A 17225-nucleotide genomic window follows, 5' to 3' on the forward strand; every position below is an offset into this window, starting at 1 on the left:
GAACCATTACACTTAGAAACAAAATAGTAATTATTCTGTATCTGAAGCCCTCAAAAGGATTTATTTCTGACCTTTTCTACTTTTTACCTAGTAAACAGAACATCATATTAATACATGATTAAACATAGTGGAGGATTTGTGGACTTACAGTTTGCTTATTGCATCCCAATCATAATGTAGCTCAAAATGAAAGTGCAGGAAAAGCATACATATTGATGAACGTTATTTGTAAGCTTCACACAGCCAAATAGAATGCACTCTGCTACTTCTTACAAATAAGAATGGCACAACACTTGACTTACGTAGGATTGAAAACTACTCTGCACCAGGCTAGTTCTAACAGAATCGGGATAACTATCGCTCCTCAGGAAATTTAACAGCTGGTTAACTCAGGGCATGCAGTACTGTTTGATTGCATTGTAGTTGCACTGTTGCTGAAGTCACATGTAGAGTGATGAATTCACATGATATTATTTGAAATTCAGTGTCCCGAAGATACAATATCCTATAAGCCAAAACATACACTTCTTTCTTCAAGGAGTTAAAGTACTTGTATCAAACTATAGTGAAAATTATTCAGTCACAGTGTTTACAAAAATAAATGGGCCTGTCTCACACTGTCAGTCTTCAGTTGATGTAGAGGATTAAGTTTGGTGAATTGGACCTCCTAGAATTAGAGCAAACTTGAAGAAAACTGCACCAACATCTGTCTTATTTCAAACCAAGTGTCAACTCATTGTAAAGTCATTTGCCAGAGAAGTTAGGGTTTTGCTGGTGCATTTTAAACCTTCAAGCTAAACTGTCGCTTATAACCTTGACAACTACAAAGCCTGAGACATATCTTTTTCCCAAGAGGCTTCCCTGCAGTATTCTGCAAGCTGCTCACGATCACTGAGCCATGACGCCACAGCACTAGCTTGACCTGACATAATGAGCAGCTATTTACAGCAAACAAGGTAGATGGAAGAACACAGACCTAAATGATGCTCTGGTGTAAGAAGGATTCCACTGAGGTGCAAATGAGCCAATCAATCTCAAGGTCTCTGAGGCTTGCTGGGACTTGCAATTTCAATCCCTACAGGAATATGCAGTCACAGCCACATGCAGATCAATAAAATAAGGTGCAAGGTGAAAAAAAGGATAATAATTAAACAAAAAGTGAGAAACCTACCAAGTTGGTTCATACCAGGGATTGGGTCATTTTGGCAGGATTATCAATAGTCCTTTTTTTCGTAGATCTGTAGCAAATATGTAAAAGATAGGCATTATTTCTAAATATGTTAATCTATGACTTATCAGAAAGTTAGTTCAATGTCACTTCACAATGTTACCTGATGAAATTTTCCTGCTGTAAAAAGTAGTGAGATCTGGCTAGGTTGAATCATTTGGAATATGCAATTAATGTAGAAAACTGCACATTTCATCGCATAATGTTTGTATTACTGTAAAACCAGCTTAATTCTAAGGAAGTTACAGTAATATTGCTCCTGTGTTAGGATTAAAAATAGTGTCGCATGTTGGCCTTTAGACTGGATGGAGTTTTACAAAATGCAAACTTTAAGATAAATATTTACCTCAGTGTGACTTCATCTAACAATAATTTCTCTGGAGAAGCTGCTCTAGATTGTACTTCATTTAAAAAAAAGCTATTTACAGATAATTCTCATTAACTAGAAAATCCTTCATGCTTTCTTCATCTACTAATAGTTAAAATTTAAATAAAAATTGTTCCATTGGTACTAATGAAAGAAAATGCATGACGAGGAGGATGATAGAGATACCTTTCTGTCTTAAGGCATCTCTTGGAAACTGACTGAACTTACTTTTGTGAATCTTTAGTTCATATATTTCATGAGAATTTTGTCAATCAGAGTTATATGCTCCGATTCAAGTTAGGGCCATAGACCAAAGATAAAAGTTTACAAGAAATGTATTTAAGATTACAGTACTCACAGAGTTTGTCACAGAATGCTTAAAAATGAGATTAGTCTACTGGTGTTACATTGTATTTTCAGCACAGAAACAGGGAATTCAGCTTGACAGGCCCATGCTGTTATTTGTGCTCCACATGAACCTCTACTTCATCAAGCTCATATTCAGCTAGTATTTTCTCCCTTATAAGTTCATCTAACTTTCCCTAAATGCATCCATATTTGTTGACTCAGCTGTCCCTCATGGGAGCAAGTTCCTCATTCAAACTAATCGCTGGGTAAAGTATTTCTTCTGAATTCTATGCTGGATTTATGAGTTACGAGTTTATATGAAGAGTCCATAGCCTAGTCTCCCTTGCAAGTGGAAACATCTTTTCTGTATCAGCTGTATCCTCTTCATAAGCTTAAAGATGTCCATCAGGTCTCTCAGTCTTCTCTTTTCTGGAGAAAAGAGTCCCAGCCTGTTCAATCTTTCAATGGTGACTACTAACTATTCCTGAATAGGATCAGTTAAATTGATCTAGGAACCCAATAAAATTGTTAGCCTGAAAATGAAATTAATTAGAAAGTAACCTCCATATATGATACCCAAGGTGTACTTGGTAATCTATCAATAATACACAAGTACCAACAGTTAGGTATTACAAGATAATGTAACATTATCTTGGTTCCATACAATTGTTAATAAAGTCCTTGTCTGGCTAATAATACTGTTGTAGAATTGTTTTTTCATGGATCAGTGACTAATGTGGCACTTAATTAATTAATCAAAAGGCAAAGTACTACAGCTGAAAATCTGAAATAAAATCAGAATTCTTTTCAATTTGTTCACAGGATGAGTGCATTGCTGACTAGGCCAAAGTTTGTTGTCCATCCCTGGTTGCCCAGAGGGCAGTTAAGAATCAACCACATTGCTGTGGGTCTGGAGTCACATCTAGGCCAGACCAAGTGAGGATGGCAGTTTCCTTTCCTAAAGAACATTAGTGAGCCAGATGGTATTTTTCCGACAACTGGCAACAGATTCATGGTCATCATTAGGCTCTTTATTCCAGATATAGGTGTGATGAAATCTGTGGAGAGCGATAAAGGTCAATGGTGTAGAACGTTAAAGTTATTTCTGAGTATTTCAAGGATTTTCTGTTTTCATTCATTCTGGAAATTAATTCCAAAAAGGTGCCAAAGACCATTGTCAGCTCTTGCTTGGACCTTCTCTATCGTCTTGAAAGAGGAATTCCTGATTCCCGGAAACTCCTGGTCATTTTGGAAGATTTGGAACACTAGCTTGACTGCTTTCATCCAGGCTGCAGGGATCCAAAGCTGGCTGATTTATTTTAAATGAAGCCCAAATTTGTCCTGTGTTCTACTGCAAGGATTGTTCCTAATTCATGCAAGCAGCCTGCTAACAAAATTCCACCTTATATTTTTTATCTATTGTTTAGATTAAAAAATGCAATGCTTGTACCTGTTGATGGATACCATTATTTTGGAGGTATTTTTACAGGCTTAAAAGGCTAAGGTGACCAGTATCAATCATAAAGCTGAGGCCCTGCTACTTTGTCGATTAATGCAATTGAGAAAAAATGTCACAGCCCTGGCAAGAACCTTTTCACAGCTTCCACAGATAAGTTTACTTGCAGCTTTTTTTTCTTGCATTAACTCCTGTCATCCACAAAACAGTAGAACCCAGTGGTGTCAATTATATTTGATTGACTGAGTAAAGCACACACAAATAAGCCAAAACAATGGACACAAAAATCTATATATGACTTCCCTTGTCAGAGAGCAAAAGCTTGCTTTTTTCCATTTTCATGTTGCAGAGTGCTGCTACATGCTTAAATGTTTCCTCCAACCCCAAACTATCACCAATTAAGTTAGCAGGATGTTCAAAGGTGTCAAATGACTCCCTTGACAATTGGTTCTAACTGCTGTTCAATAAATGAGGTCTAATTTATCAGTTTAACTTCACTTTCAAAAAAACTAATATCTCTAGACGCTAATATACTCTGAGAAAATAAAGCAAAATAGACTTGAATATTCCTCTGGGGCAACTTGCATCTTATCTATACTTTATGAAAAATAGTTACTTTAAATAAGCAGTGATAATGATGCATTTAGATTACTGCTTTTATACTTTGGTTTTAGCTAGTCTGCATAAAGCTTCTGTAATTATTTTTGCAAATGGGCTGCTTTCAGCTACACAAGTATGATGGCCTTAAAATTTATAAGGACTTACAAAAACATAGGTGGTTCGAATTTTTAGTGGAAGTTTGCTATCTTTGTGTTCAATGATCACTAATGTGGATATTTGTCATTTCCAGCAGCCAATTTGCTCACTGGTGCAAAATATGATTTTGGACAGTGTTACTAATTATATTGATCCTTAGTTGAAAAAAGTTGATGCTGACTACTTAGGTCCCTAAAGTCAGTAAAAACCAATTTCTTGACTCGTGGGTTGCAGTGTGGTGAAATAAATTAGGATAATGATTTATGTTTACTCTTTCAGTCAATTCTGATAGAGACTATAAGAGACAAAATGACAAACAGCTTCAGTAGAAAACTTAAATCATGTCAGCCAATCTGCAGGTTTTTTCTTACTTTAATTGCTCCCTCTGTTCATTTATCTTCAGAGGCATTCTTTGGAAGGGACACTAGTTGAACCAGTAGATGGATAAAGTTTAGTCGAATTTGTTTTACTAAATTGTGAAGTCCTCCAGAGAAATGAGTTTCTCTTAGACATGACAAAACCTCACAAGGTTATAGCTAGGTTATATAACTAGGAATAGGAATGCTAAAAATATTAGTTGGAGAGAATTCCGATGTTATCTAAAAAAAAAATTTGTGGTTATATTTATTTATTTATTCAAGTGATGTCTTTGCCTGCTAGGCCAGCATTTATTGCCTTGAGAGGTGACAGGCAATCCCCTTCCTAAATCACTGCAGCCCACAGATAGTAGGTACAGACAGAGTGTTGTTAGGAAGGGAGTTCTGAATCAATGCTCCAACACTTATACTGCCTGGTCCTTCTAGGTGGTAGAGTTTTTAGAATATGCTGTCGAACGAGATTTACTGATTTGCTGCGGTACAACTTATAGATGGTGCAGACTACCACCACTGTGCATCAGTGGTGGGGAAATGCCAGTCAAGTGGGTTGCTTTGCCTTGGACAGTCTTGAGATTCTTCAGTGCTGTTGCAGCTACGCTTATCCAGCTAATTTGAGATAATTTCATCCTTCTCCTGACTTATACCTTGCAGAAAATGGACAGGCTCTGGGGAGTCTGAAGGTAAGTTACTCACAAACACAAAAAGTGCTGGAGAAACTGAAAAGGCCTGGCAGCAACTGTCAAGAGAAAAACAGATAATGTTCCAAGTTCAGTGACTCTTCATCAGAGCTGAAAGCAACTGGAAAATGGTGCTTTTTCAACTAATGATAGGGTGGACAGGGCAGTGAGTCAAATAGATGGAGAAAGTGCCCAAAGAGAGAGAGAGAAAAAAAGAGAGGCAGACAAAGGGATTTCTGATGATAAGCTGGGAGAGAGATAAATGTAGAATGGGAGGCATGAAGAGTCAAAAATGGATTGGCTACACTGATGGCAAACTATACAGAACAAGACCCCTGGATATTGGACTGGGTAATGAACATGGAAGAATGTGTTCATGTTCTAAAATTGTTAAACTCAATGTTCAGCAGTGAGGGCTGTAAAGTACCCAGGGGGAAGATGAGATATTGTTTTTCCAATTTGTGTTGAACCTCGCTTGAGCACTGTAACAGGCCCAAGACTGAAATGTTGGCACGGGAACATGATAGTGTGTTGAAGTGGCAGGCAGCTGAAAGCCCGGGGTCATTTTTATGGGCCAAACGGGGTGTTTCACAAATGGCCACCCCTCTGTGTTTACAGTAGACTAAATTGAATGAAGTGCAAGTAAATCAGAACTTCACCCTTCGAAGGTGTGTTTGGAGCCTTGGATGGTGAGGAAGGAGGAGGTAAATGGGCAAGTTTTGCAACTTCTGTGATTGCAGGGGAAGATGCTGTGGGTAGGTGTTGGGAGTGCAGGAGGAATGAACAGGGATATGCTGGAGTGAATGGTCCCTGCAGAATTTTGACAAGGGAGGGGAGGGGAATTTGTATCAGATGGGGGCAATCCGCTGGAGGTATTGGAAATGAAAGCTTATGATGCTTTGAATACAAAAGCTGGTGGGCTGGCAAGTGAGGACAAAGGGGATCCTTTTGCTGTTGTGGTAGGGAAGGGATAGAGTGTGGGCAGAATTTTGGGAAATGGGCTAAATAGAGCTGAGGGTCCTGTCAACCGAGCTAATAGGGAGTCCTTGGTTGAAGAGAAAGGTGGGTATTTCTGTGCACCCGCCAACCCCTTCATCCCTATGGAAGATGGCATCATTACAACAGATGCGGTGATGAAGATCCTGTGAGAAAGGAAATTGAAGATAAATATTCTTCTATGTTAAACAGTATTCACATATGTTCATGTTCTGAAATTGTTAGGCTCAATGTTCAGCAGGGAGGCCTGTAAAGCACCTGGGCGGAAGATGAGATGTCATTCTTCCACTTTGTGTTGATCCTTGCAGGAGCAACACAGCAGGCCCAAGACAGAACGGTTGGCATGGGAACATGATGGTGTGTTGAAGTGGCAGGCAATTGGAAACTAGAGGTCATTTTTATGGACCAAACAGAGGCGTTTCACAAATGGCCACCCCTCTGCATTTACAGTAGACTAAATTGGATGAAATGCAGATAAATCACTGCTTCACCCTTCAAAGGTGTATTTGGAGCCTTGGATGGTGAGGAAGGAAGGATGATGTAATTGAAGGACTCACAGATAGAATGGTTTACTAAATAACCATAATATGGATTAGAAAGTTCACCTTAATTCATTGATCCATAATCACTGTACAGTTCCCTCCCCATCCGAACATCTTCTCAACTGTTACACCACTTTATTTCTTAATTAGGAGCATGAGACATAGGAACAAAGGAGCAGGGGTAGATAATGTAGGCAATTGAACCTGCTGCATCTTTCATTTTGATCATGGTTGATCATCCATTCCATTGTCTTTTTCTCACAGTGCCCACACATCCCTTAACATTGTTGGTAATTAGAAATTTGTCAATCTTGAATTTAAACATATTCAAAGACTAAGCTTCCACAGCCTCTGGGTGATTAAATTCTAAAGATTCAAAACACTTTCACCTCATCTTGATCCTAAGTGGCATCCTCCTTATTTTGAAATTCTATCTCCTGAATCTGGACTGCTGGCCAGGACTAAACATTTTTGTTGTATCTGCCCTGTTTTTCCGGTTTAAGTATTTTATAGGTATATATTAGATCATCTATAATTTACAGTAGCACAGTGGTTAGCACTACTGCTCCACTTGTTTCCAGCCTTGGGTGACTGACTGTGTGGAATTTGTATATTCTCCCTGTGTCTGCTTGGGTTTCGTCCAGGAGCTCTGATTTCTTCACATGGTCCAAAGATGTACAGGTAAGGTGGACAGGCCTCCGCAAAATTGGCCTATAGTATGCAGGTTAGGTCGGCTAGCTATGGGAACTGTAGGGTTACAGGTAGAGAGGTAGGGGTCTGAGTGGGATAATTGTTGGAATGTCAGTGTGGAATAGATGGAAAATGGCCAGCTTCCACACTAAGGATTCTATGATGCGTTGAGCATTTTGAGCCGTGGTTGACTTGTTTACCCCACAAAGTCAATCTTATTGCCCACCCACTGTCCACATTTTTACTACCATCCCACATGCATGACTTCTGCTTCTGGACATAGTGAAGCTAGAAAAAAGTGCATGCTCTTAACAGGGTTTCCCAGCTTGTGGCATTGTGTTTCAGTTTGGCCCAGGTAGACTATCATTATGGAGTACATTTTGTGGTGGAAAAATGAGCAAATGATTAAAAAAGTATTGGGAACTCATGTATGAATCATGCGTACTCACTCTATGCAGAGGTAGCTCGGCCACTGCTTTACCTTTGTCACTTCTCTGTAGCCCTGCGGTTTTATTGTCTTCAGCTGCTCATTGAACAGGTCCATACAGGAAGAAAAGTTATGGAAAACTCTCACATTTGAGCAATGCAAGCTGAACAGGAGCCTCAGAAACAAATCACAGCCATAGAAGTGACCTCCTGTGTGTCCACACGCGAAAGCAGCCAGCAGCATTCTGGATGTTCTAGGGGTGTGGATCCAGAGGCCTATCTGCAATGTAACTGGAATGATGTCATGGACTATAGGGAGAAGTGATTTTAGTAAATTTAATCAGATCAGCCAGGGTTGACCTCACAGAAGATGAGTTCCCTGATTGGGCTGTTTATCTGGTTTAGTCAGAGAGCTCCGGCTGACAGATGTAAACAGGAATGTCAGTGGTTCTGTTCACGCCGAGAGCTGGATCTGAGGAAGTTGGATCAGTGTCAAAGGTGTTCCACATGGAAATAAAGCTTAACATGATACCAGCCTCTGTAGGAGTTATTACAATGGTGACTGGAGAAAAGCATGCTCATGAATAAATTCGCTTGCAACAGTCGTCTGTGAGTTGGGGTAAACATTTCTGGCATCAAGCTGTTAGGTTGTTGACTTGCTCACCGACTAGGCTTGTTTTTGTTCAGACATTTCATCGCCATGGTAGATGATGTTATCAGTGGAGCGTCCAATGAAGCAAAGTTATTCTATTCCACTTGGAATTTATACTGTCCAGTCCATTACGGTGAGTTGTATCATTTCTGGTTTTGGTCTGTATGGGTTTGTATATGGGAACTACTTCTATATGTTTGTTGATTGAAGTATGGGTGGAGAACCATGCCTCCAGGAATTCCAATGCGTGTCTATGTTTGGCTTGGGCTACAATGGTTACTTTGTCCCAGTTAAATTGATGGCCTTCATTGTCTGAATGTACAGGTATTAAGGAATTAAGGAATTTAACTGGGACAAAGTAGCCACAGTATCCCAAGCCAAATATAGACACACACAGAAATTCCTAGTTCTCTACCCATTCTTCAATCAAGAAACATAGAATGGGACCCCAAAGACCAACCCATACAAATCAAAACCAGAAATGACAGTATGGACCAGACAGTATAAATTCTGAGCGGAGTAGAATAACATCACTTCATCGGAGGTTCCACTGATGATGTCACCTAGCATGGTGACGAATCATCTGAACAAAAACAAGCCAGCTCGGCGAGCAAGTCAACAACCTCATCCACAGCCCAAGCTACAGAGCTTTGCCAAAACTTTAATCATGCTGTTAGTTAGAAAGCTTCGCTCATTTGATCCTGCCATCAAAGGCTGAGCCCAGGATGTGGAAAGAATACATTATTTTTTCCATGCAAATGACTTTGAGGCAGATGAAAAGCAGTTTGACAGTTTGACAGTTTGTGGAGCTGCAGCTTTTTTGATTGATAGGAGCCTTACTTTCCCAGAAGCATCAGATACTAAAACCTCTCAAGAGTTGATGGATTTAGTTGAAGAATATTACAACCCCAAGCCTCCACTAATTCTGAGATGCTATTGGTTTTACTCTGCAATTCAAGGAGCAGGGGAAGCTATACCGGGACTTTTGCCTCGGTTAAGATGATTGGCAGAGACATATGACTTTGATTTAACCCCTAATGAGATGCTGAGAGACTGTCGGTACATGGGATTATTGATGTTACCAAGTGCTTATTAGCTGATGCCCAGTTAGACTTCAAACAGGCACCACAACTGGCTTGATCATTGGAAAATGCAGCAAGTGGAGCATATGAGTAGCAGGAATGGACACCCTCGCTAGTCAGACTGAGCTGATGGAACACGTTTTGAGTGAAGGCAATTGCATAGCCTCACTTAGGACATACCCTGAGCAGAGGGACCCGAGGTCAACCTGCAGCAAAATGGCAAAACAGAGCAAAGCCTAATTTTCCTCAGGATTCAGGCTGGCAAACCATTGTAGTTGCTGCCAGTATGCAGACTCGAGACAGTAAAAGAATCCCACTAGACTTAAATTGAGAAAGAGAACTCATCGGCTGGTACCCAGGAATGTACACACCCTGGAATATCCCCCTACATTTGGTTTGGAAGTTAAATAGCTTGGCAACATCCAAATCAGAGTCAATCAAAATAAATGTCTGGTTAAATGGTGACCCGGTTCTCATGGAGGTTGATAGTGCATAACTGTTTCAGTGATTGCAGAACCAGTCTTTAACAAAATTTGCTCTGGACTCCAACCCTTAGGTTTGCCAAAGACTTTGCCACAAATTTGGTTGAGAAAGATTCACCTTGATTGGCTCAACATTTTTCAAGTAGAAAATGGCTGCCTGAATGAAGTCCTAATTAAATACCCAGAGGTTTTTCAGGAAGCTTTTGGGGCTATCAGAGGAGTCAAGATCACCTTGCATGTTGACTAGGAAGCAATTCCATGATTCTGCAAGGCCTGTCCAGTGCCATTTGCCTTATGGGCAAAAATGGAGCCAGAAATCAGGAGGCTGGAAAGTGAAGGAATCATCAAACCAGTCTGATTTGCAGAATGGGCAGCACTGATTGTACTAATTGTGAAGCTCAATGGGTTGGTTCGCATTTGTGGGGATTTTAAAAAGCAGTAAACCGCTTTTTGCAGATTGATAAATACCCAATCCCTCACAAAGAGGATTTATATGCAAAGCTGGGAGGGACAACTATCCTTATTTGAGCCTGACATGAGCCATGCATACAATTAGATGAGGATTCCCAAAGTAAGCCACTATTAATACCCACAAAGGTTTGTACCAATATATGAGAATGCAATGTGGTGTTACATCAGCCTGTGCAATTTTTATGCAGATGATGTAGAACATTTTACAAAGTCTACTCCAGTTTGCGATTTATGTAGATGATGTGCTAAAAGCAGGAAGGGCCAATACAAATGCGAACCAACCCATTGAGCTTCACAATTAGTACAATCAGTGCTGCCCATTCTGCAAATCAGACTGGTTTGATGATTCCTTCACTTTCCAGCCTCCTGATTTCTGGCTCCATTTTTGCCCATAAGGCAAATGGCACTGGACAGGCCTTGCAGAATCATGGAATTGCTTCCTAGTCAATATGATGTGCTAAAAGCAGGAAAGGCCAATAAAGAGTACTTAGAGAACTTGGACATAGCCCTTAAATTTTTCTCCCAGACGGACGTATGTCTTAATAGGGAAAAATGTGTGTTTCAGGCGCCACAAGTGACCCGCTTCGGTTACAGAGTCAACAAGACTGGATTACACCAGTTGGAAGACAAAGTGAGGGTGATCAAAGGAGCCCTGGCTCCCATCTCTGCACCAGGGTTTAGGTCTTTTTTAGGGTTAGTGAACTATTAGGGAAAGTTCATACATAACCTGCTTTCCATCCTGGCACTTTTGTGTCAACTCATTAAAAACGGTCAACCTTGGAAATGGTTGCATAGTCAAGCCATAGCTTTCAGGGAAGTGAAGAAACAGCTATCATCTTCTAAGGTATTGGTGCTCTATGATCCCAAGCAAGAGCTGGTAATGCCATGTGATGCCTCTCCGTACAACACTGGGTTAGTATTAGTTCATAGGTGGCCAAGTGGAGAGGAACATCCAACAATGTATGCATCCAAGGCCGTGGCTAATTCTGACCACAAATACTCCCAAACAGAGAAGGAAGCTTTGGCAGTTAAGAAGTTCCACCAATACCTTTACAGACTTAAATTTGTAATAATGGTGGACCAATGGAAATCCAGAACATGATACTTTGTACTTACCCAGTTGCAAGATAAGTGGAATCTTCATCCAAAGATGTCTTTCAGCAACTACAACAGGGCACGAAGGACTGTGACAGCCTCATAATATAATTCAATTAATCCATCAAAATGACTGACATGGCCCAACTGATTGCTTTTCTGAGAATGATTTTTAAAGACGTAAAAACTAAAGAGGATATTCTCACCCTTTAGCCCCTTAGAGAGAGAACAAGCAATGAGGATATCTACAATGAATTCCAAAGGTATGTGCTTGATAAAACAAAAAAATTTTAAGGATGAAACTGCTTTCTATCACAATTGAAGATGCACCAGCCATGCTTGGAACAAATGCAGACTTAGGACCGTTTTTGCAAAAATACAATGATTACCCCTCTTTTGTGAACTGCCATGAGATATTCCACGAGCAAGCATTAGCAAGTAAAGCTATGGACAGCGCTCAGGAAACAAAAGTTGTTGTTAAGATTGTAATTCAACTTGACCACGAGCCCTTCAGCACTGTTTATCACTCGATGAATTTCATTACAGCCTACAGCATATTAATCCCCTATGCTGATCTAAATCAGGGGTAGGTCTTGTAAAGCTAGATCTTACCTAAGATTATCACTTCTCTTAAATCAAGGAATGTGCACACTGAACTGTCAGGCAAGGCATGGTTGCTGAATTTGGAGTCATGATATCAAAACTCAACAAGCTGAATCATGAAGTGCAAGGAAAAGGACAGAGATTTAACACATATGACCAGTGCTGTGAATTCATTCAAATTGAAACTGGATCTGATGTGAGTTGGTTGCCAAATTCCATCAGATTTGCAAAGCAGTGGAGTTGATAATGAAGGTAATTATTTTGCCAAATGATATTAAACTGAAAGTCAGTTCAAGGGACAGTGAGTTTTTGGGACTGATAAACAGAGAAAAATAATTGCTTCTATGATTCTTTGCTTTTACACCTTGTGAACGTTTACTTCGATTCTACATACTGCTGTGAGTCAGTATTCTTCCAAATGAGGATAATGAAGTCTAACCTGACTCACAGATGCCCATTTGATGGACTATACATGACTAGCAGTCTTAAACTGCAACCCAGTCTTCAAAACACAGGTAGATAGTAAAAACTGAAGATGCTGGAGTCTGAGATAACATAGTATGGAGCTGGAGGAACACAGCAAGCCAGGCAGGAAAGCTGCTCCTCTCACACTGCCTGGCCAGCTGTGTTCCTCCAGCTCCATACTGTGTTAAACATAGGTAGATAACGTGCAGTCACAGTTGTCATCTTGAAACTTGTAGACCACAGATTAATTATGCATAGTTGATTTTAGATTTAGTGCCAACACATACAAGGCTATGGGCCAAGAGCAAGAAAATGAATTATGATGATTAGGTGACAAAGCGTGAAGCCGGATGAACACAGCAGGCCAAGCAGCATCTCAAGAGCACAAAAGCTGATGTTTCCCGAAATATCAGCTTTTGTGCTCCTAAGATGCTGCTTGGCCTGCTGTGTTCATCCAGCTCCACACTTTGTTATCTTGGATTCTCCAGCATCTGCAGTTTCAATTATCACTGATGATGATTAGGTGGTTGTTTTTGACTCAATAGGCTGAAGGGTGTTCTCCCATTACCCTATGACTATTAAAAATACTGTTTCTTTTATATTTTCTTAACTGTAGATCCTGTATTGCTCTTAAATTCAAGAAGTGATTTTCTACTTAAAAAGGATGAAGGCTGCTGCTCTAGAGAGTACAGGCCCAGCCTCCCTCATTTTTTTATTAGATATTAGTACCATCCTGGAAATAAGTCTAGTGAACCTCTTTTTGCCCGTCCTTCCTAAATGTTGAATATCCCTGAATATTTATGTCATAGTCTCACTCACCATATAGCCATGTTTACTCAATGGCAGTTAGATTATACCCAATTTCTTCCATCTGTACCTTCAAATCATCAGTCCTGTTGTGAATGCTGTGTACATTCAGTCAGAGTGCCCTTACCTTTATATTGTTGATACTACTCCACATTCTAAGCTTAGTTAATGTTCACCTTCATTTCTCTTGCTTTATAATTTCACTCGCTGATTTTATCTACTCTTACCAGCTTTACTTCGTCCCAGTTGAGCTTTTTCTCAAAATTCCTGCCCTCCAACAAGTTAGTAAAGCCCTCCTCAGCAGTGCCAGCAAATCCCCTTGTAAACATATCAGTCATGTTGAGGTGTAACTTATCCAGCTCGTGAAGAACTGATCCCCCAGAGAGCCTGAGAGATCTGGTGACCACTTTCCCATTTCGAGTTTTCCATGCACATGTTCAACTGATAAATCATCCTCTTCCTATGTTCACTTGCATATCGCACAGGAACTAATCCTGACATTACTTGTTTTGAGGTCTTGCTTTATAATTTTGTTCTTCAATCCCTAAAATCTGTCTTTATCCCTCTTCCCACTTATGCTGTTGATACCAATGTAGACCTCAACCTCTGGATACTCGCCTTCCTTGAAACATGTCCGACTACTATTCACACCATCCTGCAGTCACTTTTACTGAGCAGAAACATCTGTTTAATCTGCTGACTATGGAACTCCCTTTACAATTGTTCATCCACTCTTCACCATCCCATTCCATATATCTGAATTGTCCATGGTGCCACAAACTTGGCACTGACTGCATTGCCCCAAGGAGCCATCTCTGTCACCAGTATCTAAAATAGAAAACCAATTAGCAACCAAGATATAGTCAATAACTGTGGCACTGTCTCCAGCGTGCTTGTCTTGGGCTAGTTGGTAGTGAGCTATTCCCTTTTTGCTTATAAACTCCTGACCTGTAACATGATCACTTCCCGAAACATGCTATTCATTATCATTCTTTCATGGAGGCAGAACTTTCACACCAGCCACTACTTGAATTTCGAAATTCCAGTGTTGAACTTGTGCAGCTGGTGTGCCCTCCTGCAGAAATGTTTGCCCAGGATACATGATGTGTCCATGAATTCCCACATGCTGTAGTTTGAGCATTCAACTGGCCAAGATGACCTACCACACTGTAACTTGAAAAACTGTTTATTGCAATCATAACAAGTAGAATAATTTACTAGCTACTCACTAAACAGCCACTTCCCCTTTGCCAAAATAAGAACTAGTCACTGGAGGCTGTAAACTGTTGAACAAAAGCAAAAGGAGCTCTCTGATGAAGGGTCTAGGCCCGAAACGTCAGCTTTTGTGCTCCTGAGATGCTGCTGGGCCTGCTGTGTTCATCCAGCCTCATATTTTATTATCTTGGAGCACTTAGTTTCTTTCTTTCTTTATCACTCTCTACTGTTACATCCTAGTTTGAATCAAAGCTGTCTGGATCTGAGTGGTCCTGGAGAAACTTAATGAAACTCAGTGAGGTGATTATTAGAGAATAAATGACATTTGATCATATTATTGATTATGCCTTCTGTCCCATTGCAGATGACTAATGGGACACTGTTTTTATATGGAAAAGGCAAACTGGGGATATTTTCTATGTTATTGGGTAGACGCGTTTGTTGTAAATGTACTAGAATAGCTCATTTAAAAACATAGTCAATTTTAGAGCATAAATCTTCAGCATTACACCAAGGATGTCTTTGGGGGCCATAGCCTTTGCTGTGCTCAATGAATTTGCTCAAGGCAGATGTCTGTGATGATAGAGTCCTCAGGAGGATGTCAACATTGAACATTTATTCACTATTTCTAAAAGTAGTTATGAATAGTTTAATCCTACCCAATTACTCTCATTTGCTGGGCTCTGCCATAACTGAGAATGGGATGTTCATGGAGCCACTTTCTCCCATTTGTTGCTTTGACTGTCCATAGCAATTTATGAACAGTTGCAGTGGGAATGCAAAGCTTCGATCTGATCCACTCATTGAAGGAAGCAAACTGCCTCTGGTTAGCATGCATGTCATTTTGGAGGTGGAGCCTTTCTACGGCAACAAGAGTCTCATGTGTGGCTGGAGAGCAGGCAAGAAACCTGCACTGCCCGTTCCTTTGAGAAGGCAGATCAGACCAGATACCCATCAGGTATTGGTGAGCCCAGTTGTGGAGCAGGGGAGGGGACTTTGGTTCTGCCTAGCAAACACTGCCAGAAAATCAGAGACCAGCAGCACTAAGGCTACCATGCTGCCTGAGTGATGTTCTCAAGGTCCAGGTTTGCAAAGGGCCGAGGCCACAGGCACTTCACGTGAGAATGTTATTTCGTGTGCATTGCAGAGGGAAGGGAACAGGGTAGCTTTATCCCACCTCATTTTTAGATACTGCTTCTGATAGTTTTTTCTACATTTCTCACTGAACAAGTGTTGGTTACCTGATTTATTGGAAATCAGAACATAGGAAAAGGAGAAGGCCTTTTGGCCCATCCAGCATGTTCCACTATTCAATTACATCATGGTTGATCATCTACATTAATTTCCCACGCTATCTCCATATCCTTTGCTGACATTAGTCTCCAGAAATGTAGTGAGTTCTAACTGCGCTCAAAGGTTGAGCTTCCAGTCCTTTGAAGTACAGAATTCCAAAGATTCATTACTCTCTGAGCAAAAAGCTCCCCAATCTAAATCTTAAACTGGCCTACCACTTGTTCTGGGATTATGTTCCCTGGTTCTAGACTCAGCAGTCAGTGGAACTGTCATATCTATATTCACCCTATTACACCTTGTAAGATCTTTGTAAGTTTCAATGAAATCACCTCATCCGAGAGAATACCGGCTCAGTTTCTGCAATCTCTTCACATCAGACAGCCTGTCATCCTAGGGTTTGGTGTGGTGAACTTCTGTTGCACTCCTTCTATAACTTTCCTTCGATAAGCAGACCAAAGCTGTACGCTATACTCCAGGAGCAGCATCGCCAAGGCTATACAATTGCAGCAAGTCATCTTTACTTGTCTACTACATCCTCTGGCTTTGAAGCCCAAATCACAGTTTGCTTTCTTTATTGATATTTATATCGGAATCAAAAGCAAAAGAACTGCTTTTTGGATGCTGTAAGCCAGGAACAAAAACAGAAGTTGCTGGAAATGCTCAGCAGGTCTGGCAGCAGGTGTGAGGAAAAAATTCAGAGTTAATGTTTCGGGCCTGGTGACCCTTCCTCAAAACTTATATCTGAGTGTCAGCTTTTAGTGACTTATGAACATGGATACCCAGGTTCCTTTTCACATTAACACTCCCTGAACGCTGACTACTGAAGAAATATTCATTCTGTTTTTTTCAAAGCAAATGGATAGCTTTGCATGTAGTCACATTATTGTATTCCATCTTCCATGCTCTTCCCTATTCATGTCACCTGTCCAAGTTCACTTGAAGCTTCACTGCATCTTCCTCACAACTCACATTTCCATCTAATTTTACATCATAAGCAAATCTGGAATTATTACAATTGGTCCTTACATCCAAATAATTTATATAGATTATGAACAGCTTTGACCCTAGCACTGATCCCACTATTTGCTAAGTGTGAGATAATAGCAGGACATGAGGTTATAGTTTGCGGTCAAATACGATTCTGTTCCTTTGCAATACTATAGCATCTCATGGGTACCAACTTTGTGCTGGTGAATC

General features: G+C 40.4%; 1 long non-coding RNA gene across 1 annotated transcript in view; it reads right to left on the bottom strand.

Moving 5' to 3' along the window:
• The window catches only part of LOC132209507 (uncharacterized), a 53240-nt gene that overhangs the window by 12766 nt on the left and 23249 nt on the right, over positions 1-17225 (bottom strand). Inside the window, exon 2 of the long non-coding RNA XR_009445634.1 lies at positions 1172-1238. This is a non-coding gene — a long non-coding RNA (uncharacterized LOC132209507). The remainder of the gene's footprint in view (positions 1-1171; positions 1239-17225) is intronic.

The sequence above is a fragment of the Stegostoma tigrinum genome, chromosome 3 (genome assembly GCF_030684315.1).
Source record: "Stegostoma tigrinum isolate sSteTig4 chromosome 3, sSteTig4.hap1, whole genome shotgun sequence".
NCBI lineage: Eukaryota > Metazoa > Chordata > Chondrichthyes > Orectolobiformes > Stegostomatidae > Stegostoma > Stegostoma tigrinum.